General features: G+C 41.4%; 1 protein-coding gene across 4 annotated transcripts in view; it reads right to left on the bottom strand.

Annotated features, from left to right (window-relative positions):
• Srsf7-ps1 (serine and arginine rich splicing factor 7, pseudogene 1) overlaps window positions 1-23,218 on the bottom strand; it is a 170,784-nt gene that overhangs the window by 64,682 nt on the left and 82,884 nt on the right. For 2 of the 4 annotated variants that reach the window (XR_015647091.1, XR_015647090.1), the window contains one exon: window positions 16,847-16,962. The gene's annotated coding sequence lies outside the window, so the exon portion shown is untranslated. Of the gene's footprint in view, window positions 1-14,950; window positions 15,474-16,846; window positions 16,963-23,218 lie in introns of those variants that run through there. The other 2 variants (XR_015647096.1, XR_015647093.1) reach the window with 2 other exon arrangements.

The following is a 23,218-nucleotide window of genomic DNA, read 5'->3' as shown; positions in this document are numbered from 1 at the left end:
TCTCACTGAATTGGTTATCATACAAAGACTACACAGTTCATCCCAGGAAGAGCCAGCATTCTTACCCACACTGCCTACTTAGGCTCCAGGAGCAGAGTGTCACCAACATCTCTGACATCACAGAATCAATGGCTGTGATTTTAGTCTAACCCCTAGATTATAGATGAGAGGACTGAGGTTCAAAGAAAATGACACTATCGAAACCAGAGAAAGAGAATTACAAAATGTATGTGAGAAAATGGCAGGCTGTGGAAATACCTCAATATTCAAGAGAAGTATGATAAGGAGTTAACAAAGGTGCTCATTGGCAGATGGTTGGATCAAGTAATATAAATATATATTAATATATGTTATGCTATATATGATACTTATACACACAAACACACACACACACACACACACACACACACACAACTATTCAAGCACTAAAACCATGAGAATCTGTCATTTGTGGCAGCATGGATGAATTGAGAGAGCATTATGCTCAATGGAGTAAGCAGGCACTGGAAGACAGAAACCATAAAATGTCAGCCGTGTAGAATCTTAGGGAAGTAGAGAGTAGAGGACAGGTCCCACAGACTGGGAAGGAGAGAAAGGGGAGATGTACAGAAGTTGGTCAGTGGGTCCCAGGGTGCACCTGAAGAGGAGAAATGGCTTCTGGCCTTCTATAGCTCAGTAGGATAATGGCTTTAGTCAGCTTTCCATCACTAGAATGAGATGCCCAAGATAACTGACTTCTAAAGAAGGGTGGCATCTTCTGAATGTTTGAATGATATTTTAGGAAGCCCTGTCCCATGAACAGGCAGAATCATTGATTTAAGGTGTCCAGTGGGAAGGCCAGATGGCCATAGTTAGGAGAGCATGGCAGAACAAAGCTTATGGCTAGAAGGCTAAAGGATAAGAAGTGTCGATAGTCCTATAGAGCCTTGAATAGCATGTCCCCAAAGGCCCAAAACCTCCCATTCATCCCTCCTTCCTAACACCACCACTCTGGGGACCAAACCTTTAACACAGGGACTTTTGGGGGGAGACAATAAATACCCAAGCTTGAACACTGTGGTGAACAGTCCATTGTGTAATTGAAAATAGCTTGCAGAAAAGATTTTGAGTGTTCTTACACAAAGAAATGGTAAGTGCCCAGGGTGTTGATGCAGTGATCCAATGATTAGAGAGCGTTTGCTAGGTAGACTGAGACACTACACTGTAGCCCCTGAGTGGACACAATTACTTACCCACTGAAATTATATTTTAAAAAGTTATCTTATCTACCCCACAAGTGAGTTATATGCCACTTACAAGTCATCTTTGTTCTATTCACAAATATCTCCTATGGTTCACAAACATGTACCTGTATGTGTTTGTATATGTATATGCAATGTGTGTGTAGGGGCCAGAAGTTGAAATCATGTGTCTTCCTCAATCACTTTCTAGCTAATTGAGAGTGACAAGTCTTTCGCACAGTCTAGAGCACACCAATTTAGCTAAAGCCAGATGGGCCAGCAAGCCCAAGGGATCTAGTCTCTCTCTTCCCAGTGTTTTGATTACAGCCATGCACCTTAGCACCCATCTTTCATACTTGGGGATTCTAGGGCACTGAACTTGGTACTTCATGCTTGCATGACAAGTGCTCTTCTTGCAGAGACATCTCCAGGTGTAGCGGAATTTGTTTTGGTCAGTTTTCTCTGTTTCATCTGAACCTTTATGAAAGTACGCCTGCATTTTCAGTGCACGTGGGATTATACATTACACAACTAAGCCAAGTTTCTCTTTCTTGACAAAACACCCATGACCTTTCTCTTAGGTAAGAGACCAAGAGTATGGAAAGAAACCCTGGCAGGAAAAGCTGGGGTTAGACAAAGAAAATCCTTATAAACAATAATTAGAATAATAATTAAATACCAGAAAAGGGCAAAGGCATGTGCTCTCTTAAAAACCATTGGAGAGAATAAACGAGGATAAACCCTCTGTGAAAAAAACCTCTTGGGCTATCTTTAAAAGCTTTCCCAAATTTCCAATGGCTGTTATTAGCGATTCTTAATGCATGAGGTCGTTATTTCAGAATAAATCTTTCCGTAATTCAAAACAAGGACTCTTCAGTAAATAGTTGAAATTAAGGGGAGAGTCCAAGTCATCTGGTTTCCATTAGGATGATAAAATAGTTCACTTGAAACCTTTTACAATACACTTTGTTACAGGGAGGTGTCTGCACGGCTCACTCCATCACCGGCCATTTGACACAACATAAAAAGCTTCAAAAGCCATGTTAGGCCTCTTAATCAAAAACTAATTGTAATAGATATTGGGGAGTGTTAGCACGGTGACCGCGAGGTTGTAGCAGTGGTGTGGAAGCGGCAGTGAACATTAAACACAACCCCGGGGTGGATAGGCTTATCTCAATTTCAGAACTCAGCGCTAAGTACCACCAGCCACTATCTCTCCAGCTCTTGCTTTGTGCCACTTTTAGAGTTAATTGCCCTAGAAGGCTCCATCTTCTTAATGAAATTTATAACACTGTCAAAGATCTTGGGAGACGTGGCTAAAGTTTAGGAGATTTTTACAGAAAACAGAGATATAAACACAGGGGAAAAGAAAACACATACTAGGAACCTAATGCATGCCAGGATGGACAAAGCTGGTGCAGGGCTCCCAGGCTGGAGGGGGAAGGGAGGAAAGTATCCTGACTGCATTAACTCTTTCAAGCCTGTGATGGGATCCTCACTGGGGAGTTCTAGTGGAAGGTAGAAGCTGGTATTCTAGGGCCAATGTTAGGGTTCAGTGAAGAGACTTATGAGGTTGGAACTGCCAGCAAGCTGAAGTTGACCAGAGGCTTGTCACACTTTAGTGCTGGACTCTATGTTGACAGTATGGCCGGAGTGTTTTCAGGGCTAAGGATTAAATAAATAATCTTCTTACATAGGGTGCATTTCTTCCTGATTTTCAGGGTTCTTTAAGGTTAGCTCTCTACAATCAGATCCTTGACAAACCTAGGCTTTTATTAGTCACCCACCTGGCCACTGGTGGCCACTCCATAGATCCCATTCCAGCCTTCGTCATGTCTGCCAACCCTGACAAAGAAGTAAATTAAACGTTAAAGACGATAGACAATTGCAGACGGTAGAGTGAATCTTAAAACAGCAAAAGGAAGATGTGAAGAGGAAGGCAGAGAAGAGAAGGCAAAAAAGGAGAAGAAAGAGGAGACTGGAGCTTAATTAATAATACTGCTCTCAATTGTACTTATTTTCTTAGTATCATGAAATCATAAAAGGCTGACTTTGAAGCAAGCTAAAAGGAAATCGAAATTTTCAGTGGCATTTTACATTGTCCTATAATTCTAACATCATTCTAAAATTAAAAAAAAAACTTTCGAAAATAAACAATTTACTACAAGAAAGATAAGGTGCCAGATTGGCATTCATAATTGTAAGTAAATATTACTGGAGGAAAGGCATAACATTCAACAAAGTGGTTATCAACTAGCTAGAAAAAACATTTGCAGCAGGGAAAGATGACGTAACTTCTCATTCTAATTCATACATTCTGATATTCTACTTGTGCTGTTCAGGGCCATGCTGTTTTCTTACAGGTAGAAGAAATGGAAGGTGTCGGCTTCACAGGCATAAGGATCTGAGGTGACTCTTCACTGCCCTTGTGAAAAGCTGGGCACAATGGCTGCAATCTCAGCACTGGGAAGGCAAAGATGGGGAACTCCCGAGTTGCACTGGCGAATCAGTACGGTCTCACTGGTAAGCCACAGTGAGAGGCTGTCTCAAAAAGTAGGGTGGATATCTCCTGAAGAACAAAACCTCAGGCCTGCATATACACACACTTAGACATGCTTCTGCACACATGTATACCTGCACACACACGAACACACATATGCCTGCAAAACACACACACACACACACACACACACACACACATGAAATCATTACCACCATTTTTCTTACTTATAGAAACACTAACATTAAAACTAATTTCTAACTGACTTCAAAAACTAAATGATGATTTGAAAATAGAAAGGGTTGAAGTGCACATGGAGAGTTGGCACACGAAGCTAATTGCGACTATAGAACCGCCCAGTACTTCAGTTGTTATCTCTTCCTTGACTTCGAAGAGCAGGCTTCGAGCTTCGACAGCTGCCCTGGGCTTCAACGCAAACCCTTGCATCCCACTTACGCTACTGGCTACTGTACTACTCTCTCCTGCCTGCCTGGCCCTGGCCCTCCTGTCTACCGTGGTTCTTCCCTGTGAGTTGTATATCCAAGAACTACTACTTCCCTACTCTTTCCTGCCTGTGCTCTCTCTGAGCTTCACATGTAGTTCCACACCCACCATGCAAATCTCTCTTCTTATTCCTTACTGCATTCTGTGCTGTTTATGCACATAACAACATTTCCGCCATCTTTTCAAGTCCCAGGAGGAAAGGACTGTGCTTAGCTGTTCATCTGAAACAATCTGAGAACGGATCCAAAGAAAGAAAGAGGCCGCATGTATTTTTAATGACCACAACACCAAAGACGTCATTCTATAAATTAGATTAGTTGGAATACTTTAAAGTGCCAACGACTAACGGATGGTGGAGAGTTTGTTTTTCCCTGGCATTAGAGAGACTAGGAAGCCTCTGCCCTCAAATTGGCACCGTGGCAGCCTCCTGTTTGTTTTTCTTGACAGCCTTCTCAGAAGTAGATCAATACCCCATGTGGGTGCTTCAGCCAACCTAAAATGGGAAGGAAAGAGGTAAAGAGCCAGCAATTTCCTTTTAAGTTATTATATAGTGAAGACATATAGCTACACATACCTACAAGGGATGCCGGGAAACACATTCCAGTGACAAAGTTTTCACGACATTTAAAAAAGAGGAGGAAATGGTGTATTAGTGGGCAATTTTGAACTGGGCCAATTATCACATCTTGGAGAAATTAACTACTTAGAACAGGGTGCTATGCCTCTAATCCTAGAATGTATGTCAACTAGTAGTCACTGTATTTTCTTCTCCTCCGATTCACAGCAACTAGTAACCTACTTTCTATCTGTGGGATTTTCCCGTTTGTCCCATTTCATATACATAGAGATGTATACTGTGTCGTCTTCAGTGTCTAGCTTCTCTTGCTGAGTGGATAATGTTTTCAAGGTTTATCCATATATCATATAAGTGCCTCGCTTGTCTTTATGACCCAGTATGTTGCAGCGCATGGATGTCTCATGTTTTATGCGATCGCCAGTTGGTCAGTGTTAGAGTCCCTTCCACTTTTGGCACCTTGAGTAATGTGGGTAACAAGATCCTTGGCACTCTTACTGTTTACATAGGTCTTCAGTTCTCCTGGGTACATGCCTAAGTGTGAAATCGCCACATCCTATGAAAACTCTGTGGTTTACATTTTGAGAAACGGACACGCTGGCTCCCAAATGGGCTGCAGTGTTTCCTACTCCCATCCTCAGTGCATGGGGGCTGTCACGTTCTCTCCGCATTAAGTCTTATTATTATCTCCTTCCTTCACCATTTTAGTGGATATAGACAGTGGAATGTCATTGGGGGTTTTACTTGAATCTTCTTAAGAACTATTGACACTGGACATCTTTTTATGTACTTATTGGTAACTTGTACACTTTCTTTAGAGAAAAGGATCCGCTCAAACCCTAGTACACAAAACCCAAGGTGTGGGAGTGTAGGGGGTGCACATATGTGTAAGTGCAGAGACCATATGTCGACCTCAGGTCCTTGCCATATGTTGGCCAGGCACTGTCCACCTTGGTTTTTGTCTTTTTCTTTGCTGTTGTTGTTTGGGTTTTTGCTTTGTTTTGCTTTGTTTTGTTTTATTTGTTGTGTTGATGCAGGGTTTCTTGTGGGTGGAAAACTTCTCACTTAGGCTAGATTGACCTCCCATTGAGCTCCAGAGCTCTGCCGGTCAAAGCACCCCAAACTCTGCATGCCTGCCAGCATGCCTGACTGTTTATATGGGTTCTCGAGATTGGTCCATTTTTCATAAAATATTTATCTTTTGTTGTTCAATTTAGACAGACTTTTTATACTCTGCCTCCAAGTTCTTCATCATATATGTGACTTCAAAAGGCTTTGCTGTCCTGTGATTTTTCTTTTCATTTTCTTGATGGTGGTTTGAAACATAAAACTTTCCTATTAACTTTGATAAAGTCAGATCACAGTATGTTTTCCCATTGCCTTTGGTATCATATTTAGAAAACTCTTGTTTAATTCTATCTTAGCTCATTCATTTAATTCCATGACCCATCTTGGGGTTATTTTTGATTATGACATGGGACACGTGGTCTAATGTTATTCTTTTGTAAATTGATACTCAGTTGCCCAGTATCACATTTTGAGAAGATTGGGTTGGGTTTTTGATTTTTTTTTTTTTTTTTTTTTTTTGCTGCTGCTGCTGCTGTTGTTGTTGGTTGGTTGGTTGGGTTAGGTTGGGTGTTTTTTTAAAGGTTTTTTTTGGTTGGCTGGTTGGTTGGTTGGTTGGTTGGTTGGTTTGGGGATTTTTTGGAGGGGTTTTGTTGTTGTTGCTATGATTGTTGTTGTTGTTGTTGGTGTTGGTGCTGGTGGTGGTGGTGGTACTGGTGGTGGTGGTTGTTGTGGTGGTGGTGGTGGCTGTGGTGGTGGTTTTGCATCAACTTGTTTTGTCACACGTTATGCAAAAACCAATTAACTGGAAAAAGAACTATTTCTGGATGCTCAGTTCAAGTCCACTGATCCAAATATTCTCCTTTCTGCTGAAGCCATCCCTTCTTGCCTGCTCTAGTTCGTTTTAGAATTTTGCTCGTTTTCAGGATTGTTTCCGTCCACCTACACGGAATCCCTTAGATCACCATCACATGTTTAGGATCAGCCTGTTACTGTAAGAAAAAGGAGGAGTTTGAAAAGATTTGCGTTGACTCTGCAGATGATGTCGACTCTTCCAGTTCATGGGCACAGGATGTCTTTGCAGCTATTTAGAGCTTCAAGCTTGGTTGAATGAGTTTAGTAGTGTTCAGTTTCTGAATGGTGCATGCTTTCTTGTTCCAAAGTGTTTTGCTATTTTCATGTCAGTACATTGAATTGTCTTCTTAATCGTATTTCCCAATGGCTTATTGTTAATGTGTCAAAGTAAAAATAATCTTCATATATTGATCTTGTATTCTGCAACCTTGATAACTCATCTATTATCTCCAAAGAAAATTTGAATTGATTCCTCAAGATTTTCTATGAATGAGGTAGTATCATATTAAAATGGAGATATTATTTTCCTTTCCAACCTTGATACATGTATGTTTATAATTACTATGTCTTCCTGGATGATCTTTTTTCAAGCTTCTATCCTCTTCTTCAGTAACGATGTTTGTCTTGATATCTATATTCTCTGAATTGATAGAGTTACTCTTACTGGCTTTCGGTTACTATTTGCCTGGTAAATTTTTCTGTGTTTCTAATTTTGATCTACTGTTTCCTCAAACGTAAAATTGGTCTGTTTTAGAAAAGACAGAGGTAAAGCATTTATTTTTATTTCCTGAAACTGGGGACTGAATCCAGGACCTTATACTTGCTAGACAAGTGTTCTTCCATGAAGCTAGATTGCCAGCCTTGCATCTCTCTCTCTCTCTCTCTCTCTCTCTCTCTCTCTCTCTCTCTCTCTCTCCCTCCCTCCCTCCCTCCCTCCCTCTCTCTCTCTCTCTCTCTCTTTCTCTCTCTCTTTCTCTCTCTGGATTTTCTTTAGTTTATTTTCAAAGTTTCCACATTTTAACTTTTTGAATTTACTTTACATACCAATCACAGCCCCCACCCCACTCCCTTTTTTTGAGCTAACTTTTTTTGTTTTTGTGGGTGAACTTTATTAATGGCATTCAAGAGATTAGGGCTTCCTAGGCCCCTCCTGTAATCCTGGAAGATCAAGATGGAGGCTGTGAAGAGGATATTGAGTATCTGGGGCTTAGTTGGGCCCAGACCCCTCACCAGTTGAGGGCCTCTCTCTTTCCCTCATGTCCTTGCTGCAATGGGTAGTGCTGGGCTTCTTACTCCTAGGAGGCCATGTAGGCCATGAGATCTACCACCCTTTCACTATAGCTGTATTCATTGTAATACCTGGAAATGAGCTTTACAAAGTCATCATTGAGAGCAATGCCAGCCCCAAAGATGGAGGAATGAGTGTCACTATTAAAGTTACAGGAGATAAACTTATTCTCAGTGTAGTCCAGGATGCCTTTTTGGGTCCACTGATGCCTGCTTTGCCATCTTCTTGATGTTATAATACTTGGCAGCTTTCTCCAAGCAGCATGTCAGATCCAGAGCAGACATATTGGGGGTGGAAACATGCAAGGCTGTGCCAGTGAGCTTCCTGTTCAGCTCTGGCATGACTTTGCCCACAGCCTTGATAGCACCAGTGGATTCAGGGATGGTGTTCTAAGCAGCCCCATGGCCATAGCACTATAACTTTCCATAGGGAACAGCCACAGTCTTCTGGGTAAAGTGATAGCATAGACTGTGGTCATGAATCCTTCCACAAAGCCAAAGCTGTCATGAATGATCATGGCCGGGGGGGGGGGGGTAAGCAGTTGAGGATGCAGAAAGCATTGCTGACAATCTTGAGTGAGTTGTCATACTTCACAAGGTTCATTCCCGTCACAAACATTGGGGCATAGGCAAAAGGGGCAAATGATGACCTTGTTGGCCCCACCCTTCAAGTGGGCCACAGCTTTCTCTATAGTGGTAAAGATGCCAGTAGACTCCATAATATACTCAGCACCAGTATTATCCTTATTGCTATTATTGGGATCTTGCTCCTGGAGGATGATGATGGTCATCCCATTGATGGTAAGCTTGTCTTCTATCTATCTATCTATCTATCTATCTATCTATCTATCTATCTATCTATCTAGATATCTATCTATCTTATGCATGTGAGTACACTGTAACTGTCTTCAGACACACCAGAAGAGGGCATCAGATCTCATTACAGATGGTTGTGAGCCAACATGTGGTTGCTGGGAATTGAACTCGGGACCTCTAGAAGAACAGACTGTGTTCTTAACCACTGAGCCATCTCTCCAGCTCGAATGATAAGCTTTTCTTTCTCAGCCTTACCTGTGCTGTTGAAATTGCCATGAGTAGAGTCATATTGGAACATGTAGAGCATGTAGCTGAGGTCAGTGAAGGGGGTCATTGATGGCAACAAGGTCTACATTGCCAGATGAGCAAGCAGCCCTGGTAACCAGGAGCCCAATACAGGCAAAGCTGTTCACTCTAATCTTTACCATTGTGTCTAAAGGATGAGGCTGGCACTGCCTGAGAAGATGTGGCTATCTCTGAAATAGGGAGGAGCAGAAAGACTGAACTATCTTTTTAATGCATGTGATGATCTCTGCATCTGCCTGATCATAAGTTCATGTTTCCTTCTGTCATTTCTGCTATGTGTCTTCTATGTATTTTATATTATTTCATTTTTTCCCTAATTTCTACTCCTTTTGTGAAAGTTACTTTGTAGTATGATATTTTAATAATTCCATCATTAATTTCAGTTATTTTCCTAGTGGTGACCCTGAGTATTGCAAATGATAGCTTACAATGACATAGTTTATGCTAATACCAACTTGATTGTAATCATACAGAACAACATTACTAAGCGTGGCTCCATCTTCTCCACCGTCTTTGTGCAATTATAATCAGAACCCATATATTTATACACATATGCTTGTTGAATAATTCTTGCTTATGATGTTGGATTATAAAAAGTTTTATGAAGAGTCACTCATCCTTGTTATCATACCTAGCTGTGTAGATGCATTTACCCATTATTAAGTTACTTCTTATTGTTACTTTTATCTCTTTAATGAAGGACTCACTTTACTATTTTTTTCAGAGAAAGTCTATTGCCATGATGGTTCTTTTTTCCCCTCCTTCCTTCTCCTTCTTCATTGGCTTTGACTTTATTTCTTGTCTAATTTTGAGGATAATTCTTGCATGGGTTGGAATTCTTTATACATCATCCTTCTATCTTTCTGTCCACTGTGGGAAGAGTTGCCCTTGTGGTCTCTGTGCTTCTGGTAGGAAGGCATCTGTTAATCCTACTGAGGAATGTGTGGTCCCCTTGCTGCTTCCAACATTCCTTCTTTTCCTTTGTCTTTGAGTAGTTTGACTATGATTGAGCGATTCCTCCTTCCAAAAGTTGTTTACACTAACTCCTTCGGGCAGTGTAGGCTTTGAACTCAGGCAGACACATGTCTGATGTGCAAAATGGAAATAATAATGCTCACCACTTAGAGTTATGAAATGAGATAAAAAATTACATTTTCTGTCTGGTAGAAAGCATCTCATATGTTTTTTGTTAAAGCATGGACCCCTTTGGAGGAAGACATTGGAAGAAGACGCTGCTTGCCTTTCTATTTCTGTGGTTGTGTGAAGGCAAAGACTCTGTGTGCTCTCACCTCAAATATGACCTTCCTCAAGAGGCATGCCGGTCAACTAATCATTCTCTTTCCCATTGCACATTGAGTACCACCTGACCACATGCCTGGAATCAGTAATATTTCAGATTTATGGTTTATTTCCAGTTTATAATATTGGCATATTTACAACGGGATAACTTCAGGAGGGACTCAGTTGTAAACAAGGAATTCATTTATGTTTCAGATATACCTTATCCACACAAATTAAAGGCAATTTTGCATAATACTTTTGGTGCAAATGAATTGTGCCTCTACACCACTACATGAGGTCAGAATAGAAGCTTCTGTTGGCAGTGCCATGATGGTGCTCCAAAGGTTTCGGGTTCTGCAGCATTTTGGACATCTATTTAATCCAGTTAAAGATGTACTTAGAGGGCAATGGTTCACACAGGTACAATTTCATCTAGGACTGGGCATTTGTAAGATGTAGTGCTTTCTATCTAAGTCCAGGACAGTTTGGGAAACACAGCAAGTTTTCATTCATTGTCTTGCTGCCCCCCAAAGTCTTTACTATCTGATAACATTCAGTTTGCTTTGTGGTTTTTTTTTTTTTTTTGGTTCTTTTTTTTTCGGAGCTGGGGACCGAACCCAGGGCCTTGCGCTTCCTAGGCAAGCGCTCTACCACTGAGCTAAATCCCCAGCCCCTTGCTTTGTGTTTTTATCGATCAGTTCCTTTGGACTAGAATAAAATCCTTATGAGGGTCCAAAGAAGTCTTTGTTTTATATGATTGTAGTGATAAGTTGTAAGCCCTAAGTAACTGTTCAAAATCAAGTGGTGGTGGAGCATTATGGGTGTGTGTGCGTGTGTGTGTGCGTGTGCGTGTGCGTGTGTGTGTGTGTGTGTGTGTGTGTGTGTGTTTGTAGGCCTACAGTTGAAATAGAGTTGCTAAATTGATTGCTTTCCACGTTATTAATTGACACAGGGTCTCTCACGGAACCCAGAGCTCACTGATTCCAGCTGGTCTAGCAAGCCAGCCTGTTTTGGGGTAATCCCCTGCCTCTGTCTCCCAGGGGCTGAGATTACAGATGGCTGCCACACCTTCCCCGCTTTTATGTACGTGGTAAGGATTCACCATTGAGACATTTCCCCAGGTCTGATGCACTAAGAAAAAAAAAAGTCTAGTTTTCCAGTTTCCAAATTTAACAACATAATAAGAAATACGAAGTTCTGTAGGATACCTCCATTAATGAAAGAGCATTGTGTGAAAATGCCAAGTGAATTTTAAACTATTGGGCCTATGAGATTGTAAAGAATTCAAATAACTATGTTCTTTCTCTTCTGATCCCCAACTCTGTAATGAAAGAAATATAGACATTTCTACCATTTCTCTGGAATGTTGGCTGTAGCCTTTATCACCCAATGTGTTAAATACAAGATTAGAGTCTGCAGAGGCAAAGCTCCCTTTCTGTAAAATGCATTCAAGAGGAAATCGCCACCCTTTCTTCCTCTTATTATAGCAAGAATGTTACTTGTAAGACCCATAATTACTTTAAATATTCCAAAATGAACACAAAAGCTAAAATCTTACAGCACTGTCTGAGAGCCCACCCCCCAACTTTGGACTCTAAAAGGAGCCAGATAAAGATGCTGCCCTTTCCCTCTCTCTATCAGTTTACTGTATAAATGAGAAGACATAAAGTAGTTTTAGATTTAATTAAAGTAATTGACTGAATTGCATTTTGTGTGGCGATCGTCATTAGCACTCCTGACCTTTCTGTCACATACATATGCCAGAGGATTTTTCCGATGGATATTTATTATGAATATTATCATCAATAAGCACCATCAACATATTAAAATTAATTTTAACTTCTTTATGGAAGACTGAAAGCACAACCAGCTGTTGGAAGCCATCCGGTCTAAATCATTTTTTATCGATTCAACATGAATAAACCTCAAGTAGAACTAACAGGGTATTTTATGTATGTGTGTGTGTTAGGCAAGTTTCTATACATATAAAAGATTTCATATCTAACTCTGGTTACATTAACTGCATAACCTTATTTTTCCAAAGCCCACAGATCTGATGGCTCTTTTAAGTACTAACTGTGCAGCCCCCGTGAGGGCTTATTTCTTGCCCATGTGGATATGGGGTTGGAGGGGGGGCGTCGTATGGACATTTGGTCTTATTTTGACTGCTCGCAAAGAGCTTAATAAAAGACAGGCTTTGGTGCATCAAAAGAACTTTGTCCACAGGTGTTCTGAGCAGGGCTAACTTGTGCGTAGAGCAAACAATTAAGCTGTGGAATTTGAGACCCTAAATTGTATCACTTGAGCACCTGTCCTGGAAGAGAAGGAGGAAAACACCTTTCATTACATTACCCAGGGGCATGGCGAGCTTTGGGCTGTGTAGAGTTACAGCAGATCCTATTCATGCTTGCTAGCTGAGCTGTGGTTCCCTCTCCTCACACCGCCAAGGGCTCCAAGTTAAATGCTGTCTTAACGACCGTCTCCAGCTCTATTAGCCCCCATAGTGATGTGTCTCTCCACATCTCTTCCTGCAGTTACCATTTTACCCAGTACCTACTAAAGTCCATGGTACTGTGCTTAAGACTTTGAGCACAGCATTCATGTAATCTCTCCAACAATTCGAAGTGTTTATTTAGAAAGTAGAGCTGAGGAGACAACCTAGCCAATGAAATGCTTGCTTTGTAAAGATGAGGAACTGAGTTTAGTCTTTAGAACCTACGTAAAAAATGCTGGCTATGGTATCCATGAGTTTAGTTCCAGATCTGGGATGGGGGAGTAGGGGATGAGGGAGGACAAGCAGAACCTTGAGGCCCACTGGCTAGCCAACCTTGTTCACTTAACAATAAGACCAGTGAGACCAGTTCCAGAACATGAGAGAGACCCTGCCTAAAAAAATAGACACATAAGTAAATAAATGAATAAAGATACATGGTGAGTAACACCCGATGACACTTAAGAGTTGTCCTCTGACTCTCCAACAGATTCACACACATAGGGCACACACCCCATAATGGTGCTCTGCACACACACACACACACACACACACACACACACACACACACACAAGTAGAAAGGCTAAACTATTTGTATACAGTAGTGGAAGTGTAAGTGAGGGAATCTAGTGCCACAGATTCCAAAGCTACACGTCTTCATCACTAGGTCCTTTGGTGAGTCTTGGGGCCTTCTAGAGGTGGGGCTCCTCCTTGAGGCTTTAGCTCTTTCGATTTGTTATGGATGTATCATCAGCTCTCTTCTCTCTCTTCTTAACCAATCCCACCACCCTTCTCCAGAATGGCCCCAGTGGCCATGCATAGGCCATCAAGTGTCTCTCAAAGCAGCTCTCCTTTCCTGTACTCCTGAATTGGAGATCCAATTCTTGTTCCAATCTATACTTCAGGGAACTCATGAGCTGCCCCCAGGAGCATAAGCTAACCAGGCATCTTTCCCAACAAGCCTATCCTTCCCCCAGCACCTCCCAAAGGTAGTCCTGTTGGAAACCCAGCCTCTCATCTGGCCTCTTCCTTCTTCCTAGGCAGACTGATTACAGAACTTCTCACCAATTCTCCTTCCTTAGTGTTCAGATGTGTCCTCTACCAATAATGCAGCAGTTCAATGATCGTTCTAGAGTTCTCAAAACTCAAGCAGGCACTGGAGGAGAGATCTTGGTATCTAGTTGGTAGACACTGAGGATGCTGATAAATACTTAGAGAAGAGGTTCTCAACCTTCCTAATACTGTGACCCTTTAATACAGTTTCCACATGCTGTGATGACCCCAACCATATATTCATTGCTGCGTCATAATTGTAATTTTACTATTATTATGAATCCTAATGTAAATATCTGATTAGCAGGATATCTGATATATGACCCCTGTGAAAGGATCATTTGACACCTCCCCCAAAAGGGACATGACTCACAGATTGAGAACCTCTGATTTGGATCCTATGAGAAATCCCTGACACTAAGAATTATCCAGCACCAAATATCGAAGTGCTAAGAAATCCTGTTCTGATCCAAGCTACTAGCATCTTACATTTCCTATGACCTAAGCCATGTCCTTCTACCAACACCCCCCTCTCTTGGGATCTTCAACACATTCTCCGTCCCCCATACCCAGAATGATCCTTTGCAAACACTAATGTAGTCCTCTTAGAATTCACTATAGCCTCCTGATTCCCTTACAAATAAAACACTTGGTATATTTCTTTAGCTTGCTTCAAACCACTTTCCTCTCTTGCCTATGAGGTGACTCTTAGCCCGTATAGCTCCCACATTACCTTTACCCTCCTGCTGAAATGTCATCCTAAGAAGGGGAGCCTTCCCTGACCCTCCTGCCCTTTCTTTCCCATGCCCAGCTTTAACTGTCCACTAGCATTTAACTCTTTAGTAAATACTGCTGCTATTATCTGCTAATTTGTTTCCCTGTTTCCTGTCTCCACCACAATACCTGTCTTTCTTTTACTGTTGTACAGCTGTTAGTAACTTTGCAGCAGATAATAGGCATTCAATAAATGTTTAGTGAATTAACACTCATTTTTCTTAATTGAAATGTATATTATATATATATAATATAAGAAGAATCAAAGTTTCTTTTTCTAGACTCTTTTGTTAACCATAGGCAACCATGTGGGTTGAAGACTTAGCTGACCCACTAGACAGCTGAGTCTTCCCAGACTCTTGAGCAATGACCGCATGCTTGAGACATCCAGGCTATGAACACCAGGTGCACACACCAGCCACCGCAGGAACCAGGCACCTCTTCCCATATAACCCAACAGTCGCTCTGAACAGGGAAGTCATGTTGCTTTGGACTAATTCTTTGTTTGTCGGCTGGTTTTATGATTACAGTCTGGACGGGTGGATCATCTAACATACTTCCCACCTTTTTAAAGACAAGGGCAGTCTCTTTGAAAACCAAAAGCACTTGATGGATGGCGCCTTCTCCTGAGTCCTTTCACAATTCTGTGCTGTGGTTTGGATGTGAAATATCCCCAGGAAGCTGGAACACTTGATCCTGGCTGGTGGCCCTGGTGTAGAAGCTTGCAGGCCTTTCAGACATGGAACCTCATAGAAATACATGAGTCACTGAAGGAAAGCTTTGAGATTTTATTGCCTAACCTCACTCCCTCACTGAGGATACAATGTGACCAACACCAAGCACCCTTGTCACCATGTTCTTCTACCATGATTAATGACACCCCTTCCTCTGGTCGAATTCCACTAAGGGCTTCAGGAAGTCCTGAAGAGTTATTTGCTTAACCTAACATTTGCCAGAAAAAATCTGGAAGCTGTAACCGTTAAGCCTGATGAAGCCTACCTATGGTAAGTTGTTTCAGGCCAGCTATTTGATCACAACAGTAAGAAAAGAAATGAATATACTCTGCCTTTTGACATGAAAGTCCCTTCAGAAGATTTAGAAGCTAATACAATCACCCTAAAAGTGGAAAGAGTAATGCTATAAGCACAAATGGCGAAGAGAGCAAAATAGTACAGAGTAATTATTGGGTGATAACTAAATAAACACTGAGTGACTTAGCCAAAGTTTGTCTTCAAAGGCCGGAGAATAGCAACATGAGTCTGATCTGAGGTGGTTGGCATGGCTTCGAGAAGGAGGTGGCATCAGAGTTGGGTAAAAAGTTGGAATGATAGGAAAAGTAACTAGGATGTGTCCGAAAGTGAGGGCTGGCATAAGTAATGATGATAGGTGGAGTTCAAAAGCTGGGTTCTGGTAAAAGAGACCAGTGTGGTGGAGGCTCTGGACTTAGTGCAAAGGGTGTTTCCCAAACTGTTCAACAAGATGACCAGCCTGTTACATGCACAAAGGAGCTAGACCTTGACCCTATTTGGGAAGTGTTAGGTTAAGGAAATAATTTTTCAGGATTTCATGGAGCCTTCTGTCAATTTCAATGCAAGGGGGAAACGTAGTATGCATTGGATTTAACTTGCATCGTATGAGCTGTGGATGCATGACCAGACACAAACAAAATCCATTGTGCCCACCTGGCGGGTTCTTCCAGGGAGACATTGTCCTCTTAATATTAAATAAATAAATTAGATAAATAAACAAATAAATACTCAAGAGCCTGTGCCCCTTTGGTCACGTCCCCAGGTATTTAGCAGCACAAGTGTCACTCCCAGGATACTTCATTTAACTATAATCTTGGTAGGGTCTGGAGTGTGTCTGGCTTTGTAATTCCAGCAAAGGTTGAATAGTAAGAAGAGTCATAAATATTGCCGTGAGGAAGCAGATAGATGACTAATTCCCTACTGAGACAAGAGGATGTATTTAAGGGTGCTTTCTAGTTGCTTCTATGAACAGCCCATCTAATTCTCTGATATTATGAACATTAACACATTACAAAATAAAGCCTTTCTCTTTGACTTTATGCCCTGCACTACCATTCCTATGTCTGTGAGTCAGATCCATGAGCTGTTACCTGTATCAGGGAGTGCCTAATGAGGTCTTCGTCCTGGTTAGACCACCCAAGGGAAGCTCCCTCTATGCCTTCTCCACTCGTTTTGCATCTCAGTTGACCTTCCTGACTCCCAGTGCCTGTGGGATTATGAAACAGAGTTAGTCAATTTCCACTCTGGGGTCCTGGCTTTCCTCAGCCAAGACAGCAGATGGAATTAGACCTGGAAGGTCATATCAAATCTCTTTTCTTGCCTTGTTACCTGAATGAATTGCCATCTTGCTGTGGAATCATCTATGTAAGTAAAAATATGTTGTCACATCTCCTCGTGTCAAAGGAATAAGCAGCACATTCCAAGCTCTCTTCCCTGTCTACCGTTCTCTTCTTAAACCTCACAATACCTCTCAGTAAATGTACAGTTCTAATAGCTTTCTCCATTGAATATCTTTTATTATTTTATACCTATGGTTGTTCCCCACTCCCCAAGCTCTTTTGCTATGCTGTAGGAGGGTTGCTTGGGCACTATTTGCTTCTTTCTCAGGCTCACTAAGGCCATGATGCAAACTGAGTAGACCTTTGGCACCAACATATGTTTTAAGGTGGAGTTGGGTTCATCTTATGTCTTTAAGTCAATGTTTTTAGGACCTGCTTTTCACAACTATACTTTCAGAGAACCCCAGGACACTTTGGGTGTCCTTCAGTAAGGCACCTTTATGCCATTATGCTAGAGAAACCCAAGGACAAAGGTTTTAAGGGCACAAGTGATCCCTGAATTTGGCCTGAGAATATCTCTGCCTCACTTCCAGAGGCAGATGACTCGGCCCCAGGCACACCCTGCAAACGGCAGTTAGAACTCAGGCCAGGTGCAGGAAGAGAACGTCACAAAACACCTCCAGTCATCTGAGCTGTCCTCAAACTTGCCTCATGGGCTTCTCTTGATGACTGTGAAAAAGGGAATGACCTGTCCAGCCACCCTCTGCTTTCCCTCTGTCCCTCAGAAACACATGGAAGGTTCTCTGAGGTTCTGGGAAGTAACTGCAAAGTGTTCTCAGTGTGCCACCCACCAGCACTCAGTCAATATCAGTGCATACCTTCAGACATTGCCCAGATAAGTTCTATTTGATCGGGTGACCTAAAGGTGAATTGTAGGTCAGACTTCATTACATGTTAGCCGAGCTCAAGTCAGTACCAAACTTTCCCACTCCATTCTGAAATATCATGAAGCCCCTTCAGGGAGTCCACTCTTTTATACTGTAGAGGTTTGTGTGAACCAACCAGGGTAAATAATTAGACTGCTCTTTTAATTAAGATTGCAGTGCCTTCTAGCACAGTGATATTTAAGATTGTGACGGGCATGAGGGTAAGTACAGAAACAGTCTTCACTGGTGATAAAAGCAAGAGGAACAAAGAACACTGTGTCCGATATGTGAAAATACCCTGCAATTTTAAAAATCTGCTGTCTGAAGTCTCCAGGGCACTGGGAGGAAATTTTCAATTTAGCACACATTCTGTTTGCCAAGGTAGAGATTGGTCTTCAGTACCAAAAATAAATCTGTGGGGTGGAGGGGTGGAATGAAAGGCAGGTACTGTGCATTTTTGGTTGGCATAATTGCAAACTTTTCTTAATCATCTGAACTTTATGGGGATAATAACAATTAACACAGATTCCGTAATGGGCACTGTTTCAAATCTGTTTCACAGAGCTTTATAAAAAATAAGCTCATGAAGAAAATCAGTTCAATTCAACAATGACTTTTCATTATTTTTAACACATTTTACCTACTTTTAATTGATGGAAGTGTTACGTATTTTCTCTACCCAAGAGTTTTTCACACCTCCTTAATTCAAACCAGCTTGATTTTTGCAATTCAAATAGATAGATTTTATGTGCCATTAACTGGAAACCAAATAAACGAATAATAAAATTTATTAACGGATTACAATGCATACATTATTTCCTAAAGAAATCTATTTCACAAATTCAAAATATGGTAACTTTTATCCTTTCAACACTTTAATGTTGAAGATACTAATATTGCCCAAAGTAGCTGCTCAAGTTAGTTTTAGAAGTGGGAAAGAGGAGCACTCCAAAGTTCTGTCACTTGTCTTGGATCACACAGCAAAGAAAAGGCCAGCATCTGTAGCTACTCTGTCCATGTGGAAGGTCTTCAGGGAGCTTAAGACAAGCAAATTGAGTCAGGTATGGTGAAGCACAACTGTCAACCTAGCACTAGGGCAGTGTAGGAGGATGATGAGTTTGAGGTCTGCCTGGGTTGCACAGTAGATAGAGCTCCAGGCTACTGTGTGGTACATAGAAAAATGCTACATCAAAAACCCTAAAAGAGGGTGTGCAGGATGGCTCGGCAGGTAAAGAGGCTTCCTGCCTTCTCTGGGTCCTATATCATGGAAGAGCAGATCCCCACAAGTTGTCTTCTGGCCTCCGGATGCACCCTGTGGCAAGTACACACACACACACACACACACACACACATATACATATACACACACACACATATATACACACACACACACACACACACACACACACACACACATATACATATACACACACATATATACACACATACACACATATATACACCCACATACACACACACACACACACACACATACACACATATATACACCCACACACACACACACACACACACACACACACACACATATACATATACACACACATATATACACACATACACACATATATACACCCACATACACACACACACACACACACACATACACACATATATACACCCACACACACACACACACACACACACACACACACACATACACACATATATACACCCACACACACACACACACACACACACACACATACACACATATATACACCCACACACACACACACACACACACACACACACACACATATATACACACATACACACATATATACACCCACATACACACACACACACACACACACACACACACATACACACACACACATATACATATACACACACATATATACACACATACACACATATATACACCCACATACACACACACACACACACACACACACACATACATATACACACACATATATACACACATACACACATATATACACCCACATACACACACACACACTCTATTTTTAATTGAAAAGAATTAAACTGTATAACTAGCAGGTTGAGCGAGAGTTGTTTTTCTTTTTGTTCTCTTAGTTGCTTTTTTCAGTGGTTGCTAATGTTTGGTGGCTGTGCTAGGCACATTTTCTCAGTGTACGTGGCCAATAACTGTCTTGTATCCTACTCTCATTTAAACACAGCTCTCTATAATCTACAGTTTTATGCACTTGTGGTCAAGCAACATTTGATATTAATTGAGATGATACCTCTGATATGGCAAGATAATGAGGACCCACTTGACATATCAGATTGAAATAAAATTAAGATCATGTATGTGTGGCTACAGGTATTTTTAGTTGTCGGCTGCTTGTTAACAATCTCTGATGGTTCGTCTTACAGCTTACACATCACTGTACTATGTAAAATATGGAACGACCTAAGTATCTAGCATCAGAGGAAATAGAAGAGAAACTGCCTAAAGGAACAGAGCTGACGGACTGGAGTAAGAAAAGACACACTCAACATAGAATAGACATATGTATGTGTGAAACTCACATAACTAAATTATAACATGCTTCAAGCTTAATTAAATTCCTCACATTCCCAACATTTCACTGCCTAAGCTCCTCATCTAAAATCCCAGGGTCCCCTTTAAATCCTTTCCTTCTCTCGAGCTCCCTTACATCATGGGGTACCACCATAGCTCATAATCCTCCCCACCCATCCTGCTTTCCTCTTCCACTGCCTGAATTGTGACCCTTACCCTCCTTTGCCTAGAATACTGGAAATGCCTAGTTATAGATTACCTCAGGCTTCATCTCTCAACAGTTCTATTCTTCCTTCAAGGCTCATAATTATCTCTCTGAAACAGTACGCATCCGAAGTTCTAAAGCCTGCTGCCATGTGCCTCAACCCTAAAGAAGCATTCATCACGGGATCAGAACCCTTGGAAATTCATGCTGCCCTGGGCCGCATTAAAGGCTGTGAGAAGACCCATAGGGAACAACATATGCACTAAAGCTTCTGTTTCTCACGTCTTACTTGGTCTTAAAACTTCCTTCTCCACTGAGCACATCTTCTTGAATCAGTCATATCATGGTTGTTACTTTTTCCCAAGTAATAACACTCTCTGGTCAAATCAGATTATTTTCTTCCAAAGAGTGTGACTTCCTGACTTTTCAGTGATAACAGCTCCTTTGAAAAGGTTTAAGCCTTGGTTTCAGTGACTCCTGCCCATCTAAAGCTCCCCTTGAGTGATTCCTTTGTGTTTGCCCTGCTGTGGGTTGTTGGATCTCACAGAATTTTGTTCCAGAGTTCTTCTTACCTACAGGACTGTGTGTGCCCTGAGGCACAGCACACTACCCAGCATGCATCAGGGATCCCACATATGTTAATAGGCAATGTGTGCACTACATTCAATTTTTATACAATATAGATTGTAGGTGTCAGAGTAAATTCATATACATTTTCTAGAGAGTTAGAAATATGTAACTTTAAAAATATGAAACCCCTTCCATCACTGTAGCAGAGAGATTTCCAAAGAGAGGTTGAATGAGTCCTGCTTTCATAATAATGAAGTCCTTTATAAGGAAAGTAAGTTTAATTCATCTTACAGGTCTGTATACACAAAGTCTGGGGACTTTATCAGGTGATGACAGCCTTATTGTACACAGAGACCCAAAACATCAAGTATCGCAGAGAGAAGGGCATAGAGTGTACCTGGAGGAGACTGTCTTCCTCTTATAAAGCTGCAGGCATAAAAATCATGGGATATCTACCTGTATCGCTTTATGTGATCCTAATTGCTTTCCCAAGCACCCGCTACTGAACACCATAGACACAAGCTGAAGACACACATATGGACTAGGTTCGATACTGGGTACCATCAAGGGCCAGTCCTTCTTCAGGAACCTGTCACATCCCCAAAAGGAATAGTAACTTCCTGGTTCCAGGCTAGCAAAACAAGGTTCATTTGGGAAGCTGTATGTAGCTCCCAAGAAGTTAGTTTTCAAAGAGTTGCATAGAGCAATTTTTAGCGGAGGCAGATCTGTGAACAACTTTGCCACTTTCCAGCTGGGTGAGAAACCTCACCTCTTCACACCTCCTTTTGCTTGTCTGTAAGATCAGGATAAATGAGGCAGCATTGGAAAACATTTAACACCTTTCTTGGCACATAGCAGGCCATCAATAAAAGGCATTGCTTGGGATTCTGCTTCCTCTCGAGTTTCACAGTTTATAAAAAATAAAAAAGGAACCACTCAAATAAAATTAATAACTGACTCAAAAAATCTGTTACCAAATGTATTTTGGATAAATCTATTTATCTTTGCCACTCTGCGTGCTAAATTAAAATTAAAATGTGGGCTTCAAAGGAGCCCTTCTAGCTCAGCAAAACAGTACTTACAATTACACATTTGAGCCATACATTTTAACACTGACTGACCCCAGTTAGTGACCAAAGCTTAGCAACTTGAAGCCTTGATGTCATGAAGGAATGGTTGGAAAAGAGCCATATATCAGAGAGTTCCACTGCTAAGGTTGGGACCTTTCAAATTCTTCTATTATTCTGTAAGGGAGCAAATATAGGAGACAATTTAAACAGGCTGGGCAGGAAACAATGCCCATTTCCCACAGGGGACTGGATCAAGTCACACACAAAGAGGTCTGGGCCACCATGGGGTAAGGGCACCAACTCTGATGAACATTAGTCCCTTTGCACTCCAGTTAATGAAGCCACTGGTTCACTTCTTTTCTTCCCAGAGATGACCATGATCAATTTGTATGATGATTATGGAAAAAATTAAAACAGCATTTCCAAGGATCAAGTTAAGAAAGGTCTTCGAGACTAGACCTTCCTGGAAGAGAAGGGTATGTGTTCTCAAAAAGAAGGAGGAGGAGGAAAAGAGGAGGAAGAGGAGGAGGAGGAAGAGGAGGAGGAGGAGGAAGAGGAGGAGGAGGAGGAAGAGAAGAAGAAGAAGAAGAAGAAGAAGAAGAAGAAGAAGAAGAAGAAGAAGAAGAAGAAGAAGAAGAAGAAGAAGAAGAAGAAAAAGAAGACATTTAATACTTAAACACTTGAGAGATGGTGTAGTCCCACATGCAGTAGAGAGCTCCTCCCCCTCCCCCACTTTTTATTGTTGGTGTCTTACATCTCAATTAAACCCTGGAGAACCTCTTTCCCTTGGGAGCAGATAATGAATTTAATGCAAATTCAAGGGGGAAATAAAAGAACAAGGGGGCATAATGGAGTCAAAATGAAAGAGAGAGAATAGGA

The sequence above is a fragment of the Rattus norvegicus genome, chromosome 1 (genome assembly GCF_021556685.1).
Source record: "Rattus norvegicus strain SHRSP/BbbUtx chromosome 1, alternate assembly SHRSP_T2T, whole genome shotgun sequence".
NCBI lineage: Eukaryota > Metazoa > Chordata > Mammalia > Rodentia > Muridae > Rattus > Rattus norvegicus.
This window is presented reverse-complemented; position numbering and strand designations above follow the sequence as displayed.